The sequence below is a fragment of the Rhinolophus sinicus genome, chromosome 2 (assembly GCF_057876585.1).
Source record: "Rhinolophus sinicus isolate RSI-liver-muscle chromosome 2, RSI-T2T, whole genome shotgun sequence".
NCBI classification, from domain to species: Eukaryota; Metazoa; Chordata; class Mammalia; order Chiroptera; family Rhinolophidae; genus Rhinolophus; species Rhinolophus sinicus.
In genome coordinates, this window is record NC_142502.1 from 27722928 (window position 1) to 27744178 (window position 21251).

The 21251-nt window shown below is 38.6% G+C and overlaps 1 protein-coding gene across 4 annotated transcripts in view; it reads right to left on the minus strand.

The window, feature by feature from the left end:
* The window catches only part of EYA4 (EYA transcriptional coactivator and phosphatase 4), a 287111-nt gene that overhangs the window by 240144 nt on the left and 25716 nt on the right, over positions 1 to 21251 (minus strand). For 2 of the 4 annotated variants that reach the window (XM_019732795.3, XM_019732792.3), the window contains one exon: positions 11304 to 11433. The exons of 1 other annotated variant lie outside the window; for it this stretch is intronic. The gene's annotated coding sequence lies outside the window, so the exon portion shown is untranslated. Of the gene's footprint in view, positions 1 to 11303; positions 11434 to 12216; positions 12395 to 21251 lie in introns of those variants that run through there. One more of the 4 variants, XM_019732793.3, reaches the window with a different exon arrangement.

Consider the following 21251-nt stretch of genomic DNA (forward strand, 5'->3'; position numbering starts at 1 on the left):
TTCACAGATAAAATGTCTATGTCAAGATTGAACCTACAGAATTAGAACAGAAGTTTGGAATTGGTAATTCACCAAAGGAGCTTTTACATGCAATGGTTACATTTTTACTTTCTCCAAACTGCACCATTGCAATTAAACCCCAGATCCTGAAATTGTGATACAAACGGTAAACTAAGACACACTTTGTTTGAAAATAGCAAGTTACAAATGATTTAATTCATTAAATTTACTCGTAGGCAGTTGTGATTATAGGTAACTTTACTCTTTCTGATATTACAAACTAAATAAAGTAAAAGTTTCTTACTATTGAATATTTATCTAAAGAAATAAGTTATCATCATTTTAAAATATGAATCATAAGTATCTACTAACAAGTAACAGTGAAAATAATAGAAAGCCTAGACATATAATTAATTCGAATAAATATCTACTTCCTACATACTTCCCCAGGTATTTGTTCCCCCACTCATACATTACTTCCCCAAAAGGAAACCATGCTGAAGATAGCCGTTTGTGTAAAGCTTAACTATATATCCCCTCTGTGTAAAGTTTACCTATCAACACAGACCAATGAGGGCTGTTTGACACTGTGTTTAAATTTGAGAGGAAGGAATGATCATCCACATTTGACTGAAAATAGAACAATCTTCTCAGGCAGATCCCTGGGAATCTTTTGATGCTATCAAGAGATCTTTAGATCTACTTTGGTGGTGCGTTCTCAACTGGGGGCAATTTTATGTCCAGAGGACATCTGGCAATGTCTAGGGATACTGTCATTCCTCGGGGGAGGGTGCTACTGGCATCTAGTGGGCAGAGACTACGGATGCTACTGAACCTCCTACAATGCACAGGAGAGCCACACACACCCCCAACAAAGAATTAGCCAGCTCAAAATGTCAGTAATCAGAGTTTGAGAAACCCTGGTCTAAATGTATTGACAACTCAGGCATGACATCAGTAATAGTATGATTTTTTTTTTTTTTTTTTTTTTTTACAGATGCACCTGGCCATAGTAATTCCAAGAAGGTAGTAAAAACAGGACTTGACAATTAACATTTTAACTTTATTTCCGCCCTCAGCCCCGCTCTACTGTAAAGCCATTACATCTGAATCCAAGGATGAGTGATACATTCTAGAAACACAGGTGTTAATAACCGCCTATTGTCTCTGCAACGTAAGAATCATAGCAACATTTAAAGCTATCTTTTAAAAAGCTTACACTGAGTTCATCAATTCCACTGTCAATTAAAAATTATACAAATTCTTATAACTGGTACCTTCAGGCTGAAAGAAAAATCAACTGAGGAAACTTGAATGTTGGCTATAAAATAAGAGTGCCATTATAGAATGTGCTTGTAATTATTCAGGGTAGTTAAGGAACCACATAGATCAGAGCCTTAAATAATCAAGATAATTGTATGTGGACATATTTGTTAAAAGAAATACTGTTCAACATAAATGTCCAAAGCTGAGTCTTGCACACTTCTAATCTCTTCTCTTAGGGCTCCAAATGCAGCCTCAGATTTGCCAAGATCATCCCAGAACACCAAATTTGTGCATGGAACTCTGGGGACTCAACTATCTCCAAAAGGACTTTCAGCTCTAAAAATCTCTGAATGTTTGGGGTAATCTAATGGAGGGTACGCAATCATTACTGGTATAATAATGGCTAAAACTCCTATCAGACACTATTCTAAATGCTTACATATATTTACATGTTGAATTCTCATAAGACCCCATGAAGTATCTTCTATTACACATAAGAAAACTAAAGCACCAGTTTAAGTAACGTGCTCATCCCAAACAGCCTGGCTCTGTGTTCTTTGTATTTAATCGCTGTGCTTTAGAACAAATAGGGCCCTTCAGCTGCAAGTGCTATGAAATACCCGTATCTCCAGAGATTGTCAAGATCCTTGGCTTATCCACTAGATCACTGACTTCCCAATGATCATATAGGAAATCAATACATTTCTACATTGATACATACTCATAAGCTCTGCCTAGATTCAGAGCTGCAATTCTACTGGGCTCATACCAAAACTCTCCAAGTTTGTTGCTGAAGCTGTCCTGCCTCATAATGGTCACAACTATTACCGCTGCTCCCGATCTCATGGCAGAGGATGTCCAGTGAGTGCTACCTCCACTGCTCTCCTCCCCATTTCCTTTCTGCATTGTCAACCGAGGATCAGCATCAACCCAATCCCAGCAGGAATCCCCAATGTGGGGTGAGGTGAAGCAGGAAACTTTATTCAGTGCAAACATCTCAATCGGGATACTTAGCCCAATAGCGTTACAATTCATTTATGAAACAGCATGGCTGTGGGACAACATGGCTACCAGGCAGCCGTGGCTACCAGGCCCCTCTCTGGCTAGAGAGCTCTGCTCTGCTCCACTCCAGTCTGCTCCACTCTGTTGCAGCAAGATGTCTTCAGTGTCTCAGCTCCAGCCAAGGAAACACAGTTTTCAGTCTTTGGTGGAAAGGGAAGGTGGGCTGTACGAACCACAGGGGAACTGACTGATACAGAGAGAAGTCCTCACCCCTGGCCCTTGTTTGGATCATGCTCATGTAAAGGGACTCAAATTCTCACAGTTTGATTAGTCCAAAAAGCATTGTCCTGGTTGGTCAGCATGGAACCATTCTAACTGGTCAAAAAAGATGCTAATAAGGATAGAGGTGCACCACTCTGACCGGATGGGGAAAATCTCAGTCCTATTGAGTGAAATATAATTCCAGGAACTCCTTTATAAGGGTTAGCTCAGATGGCAGAAACACAGTGCAGGCAGGCAGCTCAGTGCCAGAGATAGGCAGCATAGCATAGGCTTCTCCCTGAAGCATGGCTTGTATGAGAGGCCATTGTTTAGAAGTGGCTGCTAGGCTCTGCTTTTAAATTTCAGCCCACAGGAGCCCTTCTTGGCAAGTACCTTCTCTCTTGAGGTCAACAGCATTCACACTCAACAGGAATTTACTGACCCCTACTTACTGTAGATATAGAGGTGACAAATATTGATAATTACTTCAGTAAATTCTCAGACTAGAACAGGATTTAAACTCATGTAACCTGTTACATTTCAATGTGACAGATGCTATGCTAAAGGTAGAAACTGCGTGCTTTGGCAGTAAAGAGAAAAGAAGCATCCAATTCAACCTTTGGAGGTCAGAGGAACTTACCGGAGGTAACACTTTGCATCTTGAGTCTTGAAAAAGAAGCAGGAAAGTTTCAGGGGCAGAGGAAAGATACCTCCCAGATAGAAAAAATCCCATGCACAAATAAATGAAGTGGAAATAACCAGAATGTATTCGAGAACAGTGTTTCCTATGGCTGGAGAAGAGATTTCTTGTGAGTGGGAGGTGAGATATGAGAATGGCCACCTGAGCAAGCTTCTCAGCATGAAGATGCCTTTTACCCTCTGCTAAGAATTTTGGAATTTGTCCTGTAAGCAACAGGAAATTTTTTAAAGAATTTTAAATTGAAGAGGAACCTGATTTTAAAAAAAAAGTGAACAAATGTGGTTGAACATCCTAGGGATGGGGAGAGAGTCTTGGAGAAAGATCCAGCATAGTCCAGAACAGTCCCCCAGGACACGCAGTCAAGATAACACAGCTATACTTCTTATGACAAAGACAATATGATAAATGTTCATAGGACATATGTCCACCTAAAGCTAACATGATAACCCGAGGATTAAACCTGTGACCTGGCTTACCATTGTTAATTCACTTACTATGCTAACCATTCCTTGTGAATGCTATATGCAAAGAAAAACTAAAACTTAATATAATAAGAGACTAAAAGCCCCAACGTCTTCAAAATTATAGAGTAGGAAAAAACAAAACAAAAAACTATTCATCCCATTCTATTTTTTGCATGTCTTCTGCAACACTGATACAATGAAAGGTTGTTTAAAAAGCATTTACATCTACACAGACTTTTGCTGGGTATTTTCCTGAATGAAGTTTTTGAAAACTATCATCAACAATTAAGAAGACCAAAACAGACTTAAATTAAAAATCTTATTGGGTGAAGAAAGAAAAATAAAACAGTAGCATCATCTTAACACTTAAAAAGTCACATAAAACATTTTAGTAGTACCGTGTTTCCCCAAAAATAAGACCGGGTTTTATATTAAGTTTTGCTCCAAAAGATGCATTAGGGCTTACGTTCAGGGGATATCCTCTATCATGCTAGGGCTTATCATGCTAGGGCTTATCATGCTAGGGCTTATTTTCCAGTTAGGTCTTATTTTCGGGGAAACACGGTATTGCTGTTCTTGACAGGCTTAGTGAGGTATGCATTCTTAAGTGACCTACTAGAAGCACAGTTTGAGATTATTGAAAACCTGCAAAATGAAATTTGAACATGACTCACCCACCTTGTGATTAAATTTGGCTAGAATTACTAAAGTCATAATCAAGCATGAATATACATCTGCATTAAAATATAAAATTCTAAATGAAAAGCATTAGCTAATTCGGAGACCTGTTGATTCCCCAACTCACCATCACTTTCAACATACTAGACACATTAAGGTAGAAATAGTCAATTTCTTAGAATATTCAGGTCTTTGCAAATCCTTTAACATTAGGGAGTTCAGAGTCAGAGCTGAAACATAATGAATAGATCACTCCACTGGGTATATGCAGAGGTCTGTGAATTGTGTATATGACCTTCCAGAGAATAAGCTCTCTCAGTATGTGGTACATGTACTTGATTAAGGATAGAATTTCAAATGTAATGCTATTGCTTTTTTGAGTAGAATTAAACTTAATGGCATATGAATGTAAATTTTTATGATTTAATTTTAGTCTTTCACAAGAAATGTCCCTTTCATTTTAAAAAGATTGGAGGCAAGAACAACAGAAACAGTAGCAACAATTTAAATGAAAATATAGGGCCACTTAAATTTATGCCACTGCTAATGATGTTTCTTCATAAAGTCTTTAAAGGAAAAAAGATGCTCTAATAAAACAAATCTTTGCATGTACAAATTCTCTGTGCCTCATTCAGATCTATAACTCTCTGTGGGAAACATTTTGACTATTTTTATTTTTTCAGTATTAAACTGAAACAAAGTTGCAGATTGGTCAATAAGAATACTCAGGTTATACTAGAATGGGCAGACATACCTTTTGCCTGTGTATTACACTAGAGAGATTTCAAAGCTGTTTTTGTTCTTTTCTTTTTTTAGTGGACGACATACTAACATACTAGAGCAGGTATTCTGAATTGTCCTCTTTCATCAGACTTATTAATTTTTTCAGTGATTTTTTTACACACTTGAATACCCTCACAGAAACTCTGGGAGGTGGCAGTGGTTGGAGCGCAGTGTTGGTGAATGATTCGCAGGCCACTCACATCCTGCTTCACTCAAAAAAAGTGGATAATTCTCTAGTGGGCATAGTGTCAATTTTTAATTGAATAAAGAAATCTGTGGCTAAATACATAAATAAGTTAAAAATGAAAACCACTGCTTCAGTGGAAAAAAGACATTAAAGTTATAAAACAGATTATTAATAGCAAAACGAAAGTGTTCACCTAGAGAAAACCTTAAAAATGCAAAGTCTGATATTCTGGTAAATGGAAAATATTTCCAAATTATGGATGACCCCATAATAATTTAAACTTGCCTCTAGAAATTCATGATGCGGCCCCTATTAGTTGGTTTAACATAAATGTGTAGATCTGAGATTCATAACCAGCATTTAAGCTTAAAACAAACAAACAAAACAAAACAACAAAACCTGTAAAACTGATAACTTCTACCAATGGATAAGACTGGAAAAGTAAAGAAAAATACTACATGTAAGTTAAATATTAAAAAAGATCTAGTTATAAGTTCTTGACATTTGGGAAGCATTCCAGAGTAACAGTTTCTTCAAATTAGTCGTTTGTCACCAACCTTTGTTATTTTGGCTGTTTCAGCCAAGCACTTGTTCACTGTTATTTAATATGTTTCTTTAAATAGGTGCTTTTTAAAATTATTTTTACTTCAACATCTTTTTGGCCTTGTTTTAAACAACATTATCCATGAAAGTATAAGTTTAAAGTGAAATTTAACATATTTTTAAATATCCTTAGAAATATATAATTAATAATATAAAAATAAAATGTTTGGGTACTACCTAAAATGAACTCATCTTTGACTGGTAGGAGCAACTGCCTAGTACATTGCTTAAGGACAAGGGATGTGGTGTCAGACTGCAGAGTTGGGATCCTGGCTCCACTCCACTGCGTGACTGGGTCTCAGTTTCCTCATCTGTAAAACGGGAATAATAAAAGTACCTAATTTGTAGCACAGTTGAAAAGATGAAAATTAGGTAACCCACATAAATACTTTAAAGTGTCTCGCATTAAGTAAATCAGTAAATGTCAGCTGTGATGTTATGACGATGATAATGATTGATGACAATGGTGATTACTTAGAAATATTACAACTATACAAAAACTAAACTGTCAATTTTATTTTAAAATATACTTTAAGATATAAATATATATAAGAAAATATACTTCATATATTAAATTTCACAATGGCTATTCTATATTGGTTTAATGAAACTTCACTTTGAAAATATTCAAATGTGATCATAGCAATCAGATTAACCTAAAAATTTCCATCTAAAACAAAATCTACCTGTGAAAAAAATAATATTAAAAATCCTAACATGATCATATAGGTCTTTCTCTCATGGCTCAGAAGGACATTAAAATAAATTTGCTTACTGTACGTAAATAAAAGCTTAAAAATGACTATGTTGTATTAAAATGTTTCATATGGAGAAAAAATTAGAATTCCTGGCATTTTAGTATGGTGTTATTCTTCATCAGCCATGCATTGAAATCTCAGGGTGAGGAAAGGGCCAGACCAATGCTGAAAGGTTTCAAATATCAAACTATACTATTATGTCAGTGCCCTAAGATCAATTAGCACCTTTCAATGACAGAAAAGGTTACAGTCAGACTCCGAGGTGCACTCTCTGAAACTGTTTTAACCCACCATATAAATGTGGTTTTGATAACTCAAAATGGTTTCTATTTTTAAATTAATCTGTTTCATCTCTTTTTCTGAAAGAGGGAAAAGTGGTTAGGAAAGTAAGGATAGTGGTATTCGTTTTCAGTACCTCTCTACTAGTAAAAACATCGATGGGGACATGATAAGAGCCATAAACTTTCAAGAGCAAAATGGTGTATCATGAAGGCATGTATTAATGTGCAGGGCCACAAGCAATATTAGGTGACAGTAATGTTTACAAAGGATTCAAACTTAAAAGCAATTGAAGTTGCTTGTCCTGCTTTTGAATATGATTCTTGTTTATTTTCTTCCACTCAAGTTCAAGTTAAATGATGCCAAGTTCAGCTCCATGTACAATTTAATGAATATTCAGTGCCCCCACATTAATGCACATCTAACTACAAAACTCAGTATTACACATACTGCAATTAAATACACGTTGCATCTCATGCATCTCTGGAATAAATGCCTGAAAGAGCATGTCATTTCTTAGTTCACCGGGAAAAATTCATGAGAGAAGCAGGTACACAGCAACCTCATCCCATTCCTCCTTGGTGTGGATTTCATTCACCTAGTAACCATTGTAATAAAATCCCCCAACTGTATTTCTGAATACAGTTAGTTTAAGATCCTCTACAGGGAGACACACTATAAGAGTTTAGAATATGTAAGAATAATATGCATTTGTAAAAGAAACTGTCATGATTATATTCTCACTGAAAAAATATCAAGGTGTTTGATAGAGATTTGTTCAGCTCTTCAATGAGAGGATTCAAAACGTCTTCTGCTTTTGATAGCACGCTTTTCTGTTTGTTGCTTAAATGAGTGATCTGAAATATTTACAACCAGACAGTACCTAATTTTAGGTTTTAAGTGCTTTAACAGCTCCATGAAATATGATCAGCAGCTGCAATACAGAACTATGGTGAATTAAACTCCTTATAAAGGGGGGCCTGTTTTTACTGAATGTTCAGTGTTCCTGCATTTACCTAATAGAAAAAAAAGGATAATGAAAAAACATAATAAATACTTGCACTCTTAAATTACTTAACACTTCACTAAGTCTTGAAAAGGATTATCTCCTCTCTTCTTGAATTCTGCATAAAAAGTTCCATTGGGTGAAATAAGTTTATTTGAGAGTTAGAATGTGAACTTTCTAACATCCTAACTTTTCATAACAATAGTTATATTTTTTTCTACCATTCTAATTTTCTGAAAATTCTGGATAATTCAATTACAGTGCATGAATTTTTAAAAAATGAAGTACCAAGCCACACAAATATATTTTTAGACACGGCATCAGTCAGTCATTTAGAGCTTGCAACAGAGATTGAAAACATGAAACTGGACACTCTATTTCCCGTGGCTATGTAAAATTTATTTACACCCCAAATCACAATATAAATAAAAAGGAAACTCTTAGAAATAAACGATTTATTTTTCTTTTTTTTAACTCAGAGGTTTGTTGAAAGAAAAATATATAGCAAAATGACAAACTACTCATCTGCCAGTCTCCCCTCAAAAAAGAAACTTTTGTGGAAGCAACTTTTTTTCAGTTAGCTTCCACGAATCCTCAAGAATGCAGTGTCTATATTTTTTAATAATAATAATGATTGTTCTTGCACAATTTCTTTTTATACAAATCAGGGTATTTTAATTTTTGAACTCGAACATATTATTTAAAATAAATATTAGCTTTGAACACATACATAAAACTTTTTCTAAAAGAAATTAACTTCCTAATATCCAATAAAATACTTACTAATAAATAAAAATAATGAAGTGAATTTTTTATTTCAATTTTATTTGTGAAACCCCCTCTAATTATGATGGCTTTAAAATGTTGAAGCACACTATTTTCAGGAAATTGACAAAAGAAAACAGGCTTTTGAAAACCACATTGATTTTATACCGTCACCTATAAGGAAAGATAAAGATATACCTCTAATAATCAGAGGGAAAAAAAGTTTCCAGATAATCTAATTATGTTACTTTCAAAGCTGTAACTGTCAAAGGTTTAAACCTGCTTGTACAGTCATTTCTAAAAATTGGTTTTACTCTGAATGACTTACAACTTTTAATCAGGTGGAACAAACTATTTTTATGGTTTATAATAACAATAAAAATGGATGTAGCTATATCTGTGTTTGGTATTGTTGCCATAAAAATTAAAGTCTGGCAGTCTAGCCCCACACAAAACAGTTTGTCTCTTATTACTAGTACTGCTACTTACTTCTTGGGATAATGTTATTTTAAAAAACACACAAATGTCTTTGAATGCAGGCTCCTAAAAGACACCATACCACATATCAAATATTTTGTTTTAGGATCCTCTCCCCAACCCCTTTCCTAGTTTTTGGTTCTTGAGCTATAACCTGACCAGATATATTTTAAAAGAAAAGGGGCCCGGTGGGGACGGGGGGAATGTTTCTGCTCAAGAAGTTCTACCCGAGAAAGGTTATCAAGTATAATTGTTGTCCCGAGGAGGTTTTTAAAAATATAAACAAAAAGAACCTAACCAAAAAAAAAAAAAAAAAAAAAAAAAAAAAGTCATCGTCAACTTTGAATACTGTCAGTCACCCATGTGTAAATGAAACTTCAGAAGCTGTTGAAGGAGAGCCGGCTGGTTGTTAAACGCTCCTAAGACTCCCACCTACGTCCCGAAGGAGCCCCGCACTGAAACTGACAAACGCCCGAGGGTGCAAAAAGTGGCCGCGGATGAGAAGGGGAACAAAATGCCATATTGGAGAAGATATGCTTCGCTCCATCAGTTACGTTGATTCCAGGGTGCCAAGCCAAAAGGGGTAAGGGAGAAAGAAAACTGTTAAGTATGAGCTCTTAATGTGAAACCTAACCTGTTGGTTCTCTTAGGTATCAGATTTTGGAAGTGTCTGTAATGACAGCCAGGAAAGCAAATTAATGGCCAACGGCCCACTGGGTTTGAACACGAGACTCCTGTTACCTCCTCACAGATCAAGTACACAACACACACGCACACGGAGGAGCTCCACGTGGAACTGCTCTGAAACCAAAACACACGCCCCTTCTCTCTTCTGCACCTTGGCAGAAAGGGCTGCACCTTCCTCCACTGCCCTCCGGTTGTATTCATGAATGATTCTGCCCGCTGGGTAGTGAAGGGCACAGGCGCAGAGACCCGGGGAGCGGTTCTCCAGCGTCCCCAAACAACACCTTCCCCCCATACACATTCACCCAAAGCACAACCCCCCTAGCCTCCAAGGACAAGGGAAAGAGAGGTGCTGGTGAGGGGTGACACTGCCACCCCAACTCAAGAGATGACAAAAATTAAACTGCGCTCTCCAGTTTTGCCACAGCTTTGCCGAGGGACTGGGTCAGCAAATTCCCTAATAGCTCCAAGCTGTTCCGAATAACGAATACAAAGAAAGAAATATCTTTAAAGTGCTACTAAACGAAAGTTCTGGCTGCTGTGTGGCGTGAAATAAAACAAGCACACACAGGGTCTACTTCCAAATCCCGCTTAACGAAGCTAAAACAGCGAGCCGTTTCCAGTCTCACAACCACCCCCGACCCAGCAGGCTGTGAAACGGGAGAAAACCTGCTTCCCCAGCCAGATCCCTTCGTTTGGAGATGTTATAATCCCTTGATGGCATCCGCGCCCCGAGCCAATGAACGCGACTCCTCTGACAAGGCGCCTCTAATTTCACGGACCCTGGCAAACTGCAGGAGACATTCGGACCACGCCACATAAAAACTATTAAAGTGGGATGGCCGCAGTTTAAAAGCCCGGTTCGTGCCTGGAGATTAAAGCACAAGCACTGATCCTACGTACGCACCCAGCATCTTGAAAACCCCAGGCACCCGGGGCCCTCCACCGGACCAGGTCAGCATCCTTGCGCCTGGCTTATCTAGGGATCATCACAAAGTAATAAATGTCACAGGAAGGATGGAGGGGAGACCCTGGGGTGCGCACCTCAATGAGACAGGGGCGGAGTGCAGGTAGGGAGCGGCGCACCCCGTTTTGCACCGGCTCCAGCGCGGTCCCACGAGAAACACTCAGGCTCGGTGAGGACCCTCGGGGCGCGGTGGCATCCTCCAGCGCAGAGCGCACCACTGCAGTCCCAGCGGCCCGCACCCTCCAGCGTGAGGTACTCAGCCTGCGAGCTCCCGCGGGGACCCCGAAGCCCACACACTGGCTGCGCACCCTCGGTCCCCAGCACTGGGAGCCGCGCGCACTTTCTTAGGGAGAGTTTACCGTCCCCTTAAACCTGAACCCCGCAGGCCGGCCCCAGGACGGGATCGGAAGAAGGGACACTCACCTCCTGCCGCCCCGACCGCCTCGAGATCCCGAAGTTCAAGTGTCTGTCCGGACAGCGGATCCCTGCGTCCGTATTTAGGTATTTATTCTCGTCCCTTGCAGTGTTGAAGTTTCCCCTTCGCGTTGTGCGTCTGGTGAAAACAGGACATCCCCTTCGGTTACCCCCCAACAAATAGCGTACACAAGTGGGGGAGAAACGGGGCGGGGGACAAGCTGGCTCCGAGGGGGAGGAGGAAAGGAGAGGAGCCAAAACTCTGGACTGACGACAGGAAAAAAAAAAAAAAAAGTAGAAGAAAAGAAAAAGAGAGCGCGCGCCCAGCCACCACAGTCGTCACTCCCCAGCTTTTCCCAAAGCTCTGTCCCCCTCTGAAAGGGAAGAGACAACTTCACGTGAACAGGCTCGAAGTTTTGCGCGGAAGCCGGGAGCGGCGGAGTGTGCGCCGCGCTGCGGGCAGCCTCGCACTTGCGAGCGGGGTTGGGGGAGGGGGACGCCGCCGCCTGCGCCCGCGGCCACTGGAGGCCGCCGGGGGCCTGGAGCAGGGCTACAAGGGGCGGCAGAGCGCGGGGAACTGACTCCTTTTTATTCGACCTCGGATGACTGGCTGTTGTCATCATTTGCGATCCTGCGTGGGGACCGCTCGGGACCCTTGGCGTCCCGGGTGGCGCCGCGCTAATCTCCGAGCTCTCAGCGCCGTCCCCACCCCGCCCCCATCGGCCTGGCGCCGGCTGCTGTGACCTCCCGGTTGAGGGGAGGGACCCGCGGCCGCATTCTCCACCCCGGACAAGGGAACCGCTGTCTGTCCCCCACCTGCTTCTACAGGGCAGCCCCCGAGTCCTCTCAAACTCTGCCCGCTACCCGTCCTGGGTGTAGGCCACTGCCAGCTACCCGTCCTGATGGATTCCTTTCCACTTACCCCAAGGGAGGAAACAGAAGGGACTTCGCCTACTTGCAACAACGTAAAATAAAAACCAACCCACTCCAGACTGGGGAGCTTTCTCTGAAGGGAGAAAATACCCTTTTCCGTGAAGATGTATGCTAGGAACAAGTAAGCAATCTGGGGATAGGCTGTGCTGGGAAGGGCCTGGGCCCCTTCCAGCGCTGGGCACAGGTATAGGCATCCCTCCCAGACACCCAAAGGTCAGACAGCGATGACGACTGACTTCCAAGGCAGCGTCAGAGCTTCCCTAGGCACATTGCTGAAGTGACATTTCATGCCTAAGCCTTCTGCACATGCATTATGTACCCACATAGGGTTGTACACGTGTGTATCACAACCAGAGGCTGAAGCAAAGTAGACAATAAACAATACATAAATTTTGCATCCATTTAATCACCTCTTCCTAAAACCTATTGTCTATTTCAGGAGCATCTTCTTTGTCACATCAATTATAAATGTTTTAATTTACTGAGCGTCAGTCGTTACACGGGTCACCTATGGTACATGTGAGTTCATTTAATTTCACAGTAACACTGCGATGGTTATTTAAACCCATACAAGAGCTAAGTAAACTGAGGCCCAATGAAACCTAAGTAACCTTCCCAAAGACAAACCCAGTGGTATCTAACCAGAAATCCTATGATTCAACAAGCAGCCCCCGGCCCCACCAATGCCTTAGATGTGGCCTGAGACATTACAAGTTAACTAGGATAAATTACTCCCATTCAAAGAAACTTTAGTTGTAATATATTGTTGACTAAAATTATATTCTGTGAAAAGTTCAGAAAAAATTCTCCCCTCTACTTCAGCTTGGTCTTCTGTAACTGATATGAACACTGTCAAGTTCTAAAGCAAAAACCTATACTGAATACTTGCAGTTACAATTTATATTTTAATTGCTGGGGCATTATCTACAATTATTAACAAGCAATGGAAAAGGTAAGGCTGTAAATTTAAACTGATAAAGGTATTCATTTCTGCTCTCACCACTCACTGGGTGTTCTTTCTTGCAAATTAATTGGGGGTGGGGGTGGGGGTGGGCTTAAGCACTTGCCAGGCATAATGTTCCTTTATCTGGTTCTCAAGGAAGAAAGGGTTCTGGTGGTGGGTTTGGCACAAAGAAGATTTGGAGAATGGTCTAGAGCACATTCTGGCCTGAAGACAATGCCAGTTAGCATGCACTTAAGATGGAAATATCAATGGGTAGATTTCAATAACTTTGTAGATCTTATTTTCCCCCATTTTACAGGAGAGAAAGCTAAGGGCTCATAATTTTTATCAACTTCCTAATAAATGACAGACTTAAGATTAAAACCATCCTCTGTGTCAGCCCAAAGACCACTTTTAGCCACTGTGATAGTAGTAATAGTGGTAACAGTCAGAAAATTAGTAATTATTTTTAGTAAAGTGTATATGTTATAGGCAAAATATGGAATTTAAAAGTTTTGTGAATCATTCAGTGTCTAGGAATGTTCAGTAGCTGTAGCAAATATCACGTAAAAATTAAGTACAATGCTTAATTTAATACTCTCCTTGTAAGGACACAACATTTTGAATTTCATTTTGGCATAGAATATTATGTGTCAATTTGACCTCTAAATGAAGGTGGAGAGATGCATAATTTGGATGAAATAAAAATTCGTGCTTTAGTACATACAGATTACTGTTCACACAAATATAGTTGTTTAGCATGTTTCTTTACTCCCCCTAAAATCAGATTTTCAGTAATACTGACCTTGCTTTCAAATTGCTTTGCTCCCACATATTTTTTACATTTCTACATAATAAAATGTTCACAGAAGTTATCCAAAAACCCCAGAATTATAGCACAGTATTAGTTATTCAACTTCTTATTACCGTGTTTCCTCGAAAATAAGACCGGCTCTTATATTAATTTTGCTCCAAAAGATGCATTGGGGCTCATGTTCAGGGGATGTCTTACTGAAAAATCATGCTAGGGCTTATTTTCCAGTTAGGTCTTATTTTCGGGGAAACACGGTATTAGTTTCCAATCTATCTAGTCTTAAAAATATATATATACATACATATATATGTATATATATATAGATAGATACATGTATCTATATATATATATACGTGTGTGTGTGTGTGTGTATATATATATATATATATATATATATATATATTACATTACATGGATACCTATATATATATATATATATATATTACATGGATGCCATTAGGAGTTATATACAGGTCACATTTGTAGTCCACATTAGAATTAAAAAGTTGAAAATAGGCAATAAAAAATTGTAAGTTTCTATAAGGAAAAGTATATTGCTTGTTTCAACAGGGTACTATTTCCAGGATTTCTATTAAATACCACTTTTATAATTTTTGCCATATCACCTGTAATATTCATTTAATATTTTTCTTTAAATAATCTACTAAATACGTTTATATGATAAAGGAAACTTTTTGTCATCACCATAAACGGAAAACCAACATAATTAGCCATGAATAGAAGGCCATCTTGCTAATTAATCCATATTGTGGAAATAAAAATCATTTATCCTGTAAAACCTAAAATCATCTCACACACCACTTTGAGAAACAGTGGTTTAAAGAATTACATTTGCTATGTCCCTCAGGCTCTCCAGAACATATTTTCAAGCCTGCCCTTTCCATAACTGTAGAGAAATGTTGAGTCTTAGATGCTTTTAGGTATTACTTTTTAAATTCTGTTCTTTTTTTCTTTAATTTTCTTGCCTAAAGTATACTTGAAGCATCTGAAGTTGAAGTGTCTTTTTGAAATTAATTTACTTTTTATTGTTTTTCTTACTGTTTTACTTGTAGTAAAATTCAAATAATTCATAAGCACACAACTAAAAACCAAATTACTCTCCTGAGAGACTATTCCAGTTACCCATTAACCTCCTTCTCATCTCCACATCCCCCCCTCAACACCCCCTTCATCTTAGGCCTTAACCTCTGAGAAAGGAACTTTGTAACTCTTAATGTCATGAAGTGGCAGCATCTACCGGCCCAGTTTGGAACTGCAACAAAGTTCTACAAGGCAATGAGTAGAGGGGAAAGTAGATCAATGCGAGAAGCTCAAAGGGCCTGAGAGGACATGTGTAGAAATTCTGAAGCCTGAAATCTGCTGGAAAATTCTGGAAATGATTCAGAAACACTAACAGGCCCTACATGACATGAATCAGGCCATCGGAATATCCATAAATATGACTTTATAGTGAAAATCTGTGGAAATATAAGATTCACTTATGAGTATTCCCTTAACCAACCCCGTAGGGACAGGATTTATCTGCAGCTATCATCTACTACTTGTTTATTTTTCAGGTGTGCACGGCACTATTTTGGCATTTTATATAAGTCAAATTAAACAGACAAAGCCATCTAGGGGCTCATAATCCAAACACAATTTCTATTTTAATTTCATTTTAAAGCAACCTTAAGGGAAAACAATTCCATCCCTTTAGTAAGAACAAAGTTTAGGCAAAAAACAAACAAACAAACAAACAAAAAGAATAAGACACTACATTCACCAAAAAAGAAAACAGAAGATTGGGTGTTTGTAGAAATAATACCAAAACAGACCTTTTGAGTTACCCTACCTATTGGTATAACTTTGAACTCCAGCTGGACATATACACAATTCTTTAAAAATAAAGCCATTCGGTTGTTTCTTAGTAAATTCTAAGTGAAACCCTTTGAGCTTTGGGAGAATGGACTTTTAGAGGCCAGCATCAATACAAACTAGATTGAATTCTATTTTATTGGACTACTCTACCGATGACAGAACAAATGAGTATACAACATGATTGCCCAGGACTCTAAAGTGTTGTGCTGCTGATTTTCTAAAATCTGTAAATAAACACCCTTTCCGGATAATTCTGTGCAAACAGATCAAGCTTAAAAAGGGTTCTACTGGTTTGTGAAAGTGAAGAAATTAGATTTTTAGGGGACCTGTTGGGTCATTCTCTTCTGAGGGGCTCTCAGCTACACTTCCTCATTCTTGGCAGTGTCTCTAAAGAAAAGGAAATACACACTCTCCAGGAGACAGCTTCATTATATTCACTTTCAAATTCTCTCTTGAATTTTTTTCCCCAAGTTAAATCTTTTTCATACCATATTATGCAATTCTACTCTAACGTTCATGTTTACACCCAACCTTCAGATGTTTATAAACAGATATCATGCCCACTTTTAGTCATCTGTTAGCCACGTTAAACAAATGTAAGGCCTTTTAATCTTGTTTCAAGATTAAAAGTATCTCCAAGCCCTTAATCATTCTTATTGCTTGTCTCTGAACTATTTCCAGTTTCCTAGATGTTCATTTTTGTTTAGAGGTATCCCATGTTGAATGCATTGTTCCAGGTGTGGTCTCATTAACATACTAGAATGAGTCCCTTTTTTTCTTCTGTGGCATTACATTTTGGCTCACTGCAAATTCTCACCAACTCATGCTGCTTTCATATTCTAACAAACCTACCCGCAATTTTTTCCCCTCTATTTTCACTTCACATTGTGTTTCTTTTGAATACTGTAACAACCCTGATTTCTCAAGTACTTCAAATGCCCAGTTTTAAATGATTATAACAGGCAGTATATGAAAAATATCACTTTGTTGTCCTTTTGATTTCCTTGCTGTATCACTGCCTACATATCAACATTGGAAAGATCTAATTCATTTTTTTATATACATCTCTTTATTATATATCCTTACGATGTTTATCTGCTTACAAAAAATTGTCTGCTGATTATAATTCGAAAGTCCCCAAATACACAATTCCATGATTGGCAGAAGAAGGGATTTCACTTTATAGATGGCAAATGAATTGATTTGACATTTTAAAGTAACACATTTGGCACGATTAACTCCAGTATCCACTTATTTTATAAAATCTCAAAGTTAGGAAGATCGCTAAATTGCAATAATCCATTTAGACTGAAGGTATTTGAATGAAAATAGTATATCACTGAAAACTGTAGTGAATGCTTTGTTATGTCCATTCCTTCCACTATATTTTAGAGCACGTTTAGAAACAATTTCTTTATGCAATGTTTTTCAATTTTAAGTATATATGCTCAGCACCCCTTCAACATGCATTAAAATGACTTTCCTGTTCTAATTTCTTGATTCTGCCACCAACCCCCTCAAATAGTGGTCGGCATTCAGTACACCTACTTCTAGACTCCACTAAATCCTAGAGATCTGATTTCTGCTCATTTCTTTACTGAGACTGCTCTCTTTAATATCATCAATGGTCTCCTAATGATCGCTCAGGCTTCTGCTAACCCCACTTTCAGTTTCCATGATTCTGTCTTTATCCTGTGATTGCTACTTCTCTAGTTCCACAGAGCCTTTTCTTTTTCTCTTAATTATACTCAAAAATAGACCTAGACATATGTTCTCTTCTCTTTCTTCACTATATTCTCTCTTGTTTACAATTTTATTCACATCCATAATCTCTTCTTTTACTTCTCAATGGGTGATTTAAAGACATAAATTTGCTTTCCAGAAGGCTGGGCATTCTCAACTGCAGATCTTGTTGGCCAAACATACTCAGAGCTGAATGCGTCATTCCCGTCCTCTCTGTCCCTCCCATTAGCTCCTCTTCTTGACTTAATTTTGTTAATGGAACCACCTTCATCCAGGCTCAACACTTAGAATTCACCCTTCACTGCTCTTCCTTATCTTTCATATACTATAAGCCAACAGGACAAGTTTACTGTGTTGGCAGTGTCTCCTCATCTATCTTTTCATTTCTTGATCATTACTGCCACTCCAAGCCCATTTCCATATCTGCCTCTGTTCATAATTGTCATTCTCTTCAACTAGGCTCTTCTATGCCCATTCATTAGACAGAAATATGAGTTTTTCTTTCTCTAAAGTGAATCTCTTGTCTCAGTTAAAAATCTCCAGTAGGTTCCAAATGTCTATTTAATAAAGTACAAATGCCTTCACCCAGCAGTGACAAGTGCCCAGAGCAGATATGGCAGACCAGAACCTTGCATCTTCCTTTCCCTCCTGTGCACAATACCTTGCATCTAGCTCTTGATAAATATTTACACATACACACACACACACACACAAAAAAAAAAAAAAAGATGTTCAAATGAAGATAACCTGACTGCAATAAAGTGAAGAACATGGAGTGTGATGAGGACCCTCCTTCCGTGTATTTAATTTGGTCAAAATTGTGGAAGGCCAACTCATGGAGGATCTCCTTTGGGCAATTTGATTTAACCTCTAAACCCCAAAGAACATTCCTCTTTTGAATTCTACTTCTTATTATTCCACAGTAGCAGAGATAAAATGTTCTGCACGGGTCCTATAGTTCGGGATTTGTGATGAACCATCCCAGGGTCATGCTAGAATTTTCAAAGCAGTCTATGAGTTCAAAAGAACAGAGACTGGGGCTTGTGGCTCAGGAGGGGAGGATGAGGGCAAACCAAGGAGACAGGAAACGTTATGATCTACAGGAAACTGAGGGCTGGGTGAGAAAAAGACAGCAGAGGGAGGATTTGGGATGACTGCCTTTTATCCCCCCCTTATTAGTGGGAACGTAATAAGCACTCACTATTACTGCGCTGAACTAAATGAACTGATCCCGCTGCCGTTCTCCTGCTAACTTGATTTTAACTAAAAGTGAGCCATAGGTCCCCCATCTAAATCAGAGGGATGAGTCCACAAACCTTTATTCCAAGATGAAATAAATTAGTGTGTGCATGAGACACCTTAGGGACAGCTTGGTGCTGTTGCTCCTCCATTCTGCCTCATTTGAATATTTGAATGCTTAAAAAATTGGAGTATTCTTTGGACTGTCCTTCAAAGAGGTAATCTAGATGATAAGAATTGACCCCTTGTCCCCAAGAGAGCCAATAAAGAGGCTATTTTAATTCTGAATGAAGAAAAAATAAGGAACCCATAAACACTTAATATTTCCACCAAATCGGCCCTGTTGCCACAAATTATTCATAACCGCCAGGAGGAAGCCACCTAGGACATCGACCCAGAGGAAATCAAGGGCCTGGCAGCATTGCCTAGTTTTCATCCTTGGTCTCAGGATATCAAATTCCTGAAACCTTCTTCTTTTGCTGTCAAATCTTTTCACTAGTCCTCCAGTTTTCAGACCTGTTATTGGTGAATGGTCCTACTGACAAGCTCCTTGCTGGAACTTTCTTCTCCCTTCTGTGGTTCTGAGCTAGCCTCGTCACTTCCACCTCTCTGAACACTCCTTTGTGATCCTTTCCTTGAACCCCCTCTGGCCACTAAATGTGGCTATTCCTTAGTATATGCTCTTAGCATTCAAGCATGCTTACTCAGTTCAACGAGGTGCAGAAATGAACCAGGCACAGTCCTTTCCTCTAGAAAATATCAGTCTTGAGCAGGAAATAGGGCATTTAAAAATAGTTATTACATGAGAAAGTGTCAAGCTCCTTAAAAGAAACATTGACAAACAAGCTATTTTAGTTCAGAGCAGAGAGAGTTTGCTTCCAGCTAAGGGAAAGAGAAGGTAGCATTTGGACCTGGCCTTAGAGTCTGAAGAGAATTTATGCATAGGAATATCTATAATTCAATACAACAAAAACAGAAGCCCTCATCTCTCCCTTTCAGCCTTCCCCCAAACAAGATACCCTCTCCCCATGTTCCCTTATGTATGAATAGCACCAATGACCTTCCAGCTACATAGAGGGGTAAATGAGTCCTTTCATGCCTTAGACCTGCTCATCCAATCTGTTGCTAAGTTCTGTAGCTTCCACTTCTGCCATAAATTTTGCTTTCTGCCCTGTTTTTTAATTTTTTTTAATACTAACTTAATCTGGGCCTCATTTATGCTCAAACTATTTAAGTAGCCATATAATTGGTTTTCCCATTTCTAATACCTTTCCTCACATCTATCAGATTAATCACATTACAACACAGTTTTATTCATATTACTCCTTTATGGGTGTTTTTTGGGGGTGAGGGGGACCTTTTTGCCCACATTCCAGAGCCTCCAATTTTTGTTCCCATCCTGTCTTTCCAACACTATCTGTTTTATTCTGAGTCACCCAGACATGGATAATCTTTGGTGTTTCTTATGAACGTCCTCCATTGTTGTATGTGTCTTGGGTGTGGATAATAATCTACTTAGTGTATGACTGCTCGTAGCACGTTGCAGGCCGACTATATTTTATTCATCTTTGAATTCTCTATGGTGCTTAATGTAGAATCACACACATACTTGGCACTCCATTAAATCGTGTTGAATAAATCAATGATAACTCTTTAATTGATATACTATATACATACTGTCTGAGCCACCTTGTACTGCCTGAGCATCATTGAAATATACCTTTGGGTTCTTGGTAAAGCTATTAAAAAAACAAACAAACAAACAAACAAAGACACAAGAAATCCTAACAGTGGGAGAGGTTATTGCATCTATTTCATAGGCTATAGTTGAGAATTAGTTCATAGCATTATACGTTCTCTTTTCTGTGAAGACAAAGAAGTCTTAATATCGTAAGAATTACAGGCTGCTTATATCGTGAGGGCACTGAGATTTGTGTAACTAATCAAGTTTATGTTTTTGACTTACTGCTCAAAAGTTAGGACCACATTTGGGACTCATCCTCAGCAAGGGTATCGGCTGCTGTGCTTTGTCTTTTTGTATTAGCCTCAACCCTACACTATTTTAGGCCTCATCCTACCTTTTTTCTTTCTCATGTGCTTTTCATTTGTTTTCTAATCACATTTTATCCATATAAGCTGCCTATAAATAAATAGCTTTTAAAAGTGTTCACACTGTTTTGAATGATTATGTAACAAAAATAGGGCAAAGGTCATCAAAGTATATCCAGGTCTAGAATTTTAGGAATCTTGCATTTAAAAAAATACATCATTCATTTTTATGAAGAAATTCTTTCTACTGTTTCTCTAACTTGTTTATTCTACCCTTGTCAGCAACCCACTAAAAAGTTCCAGATTATTTCTATTATTTTATTAATAACAAGATAATAATTGTCATAGAATAATTGAT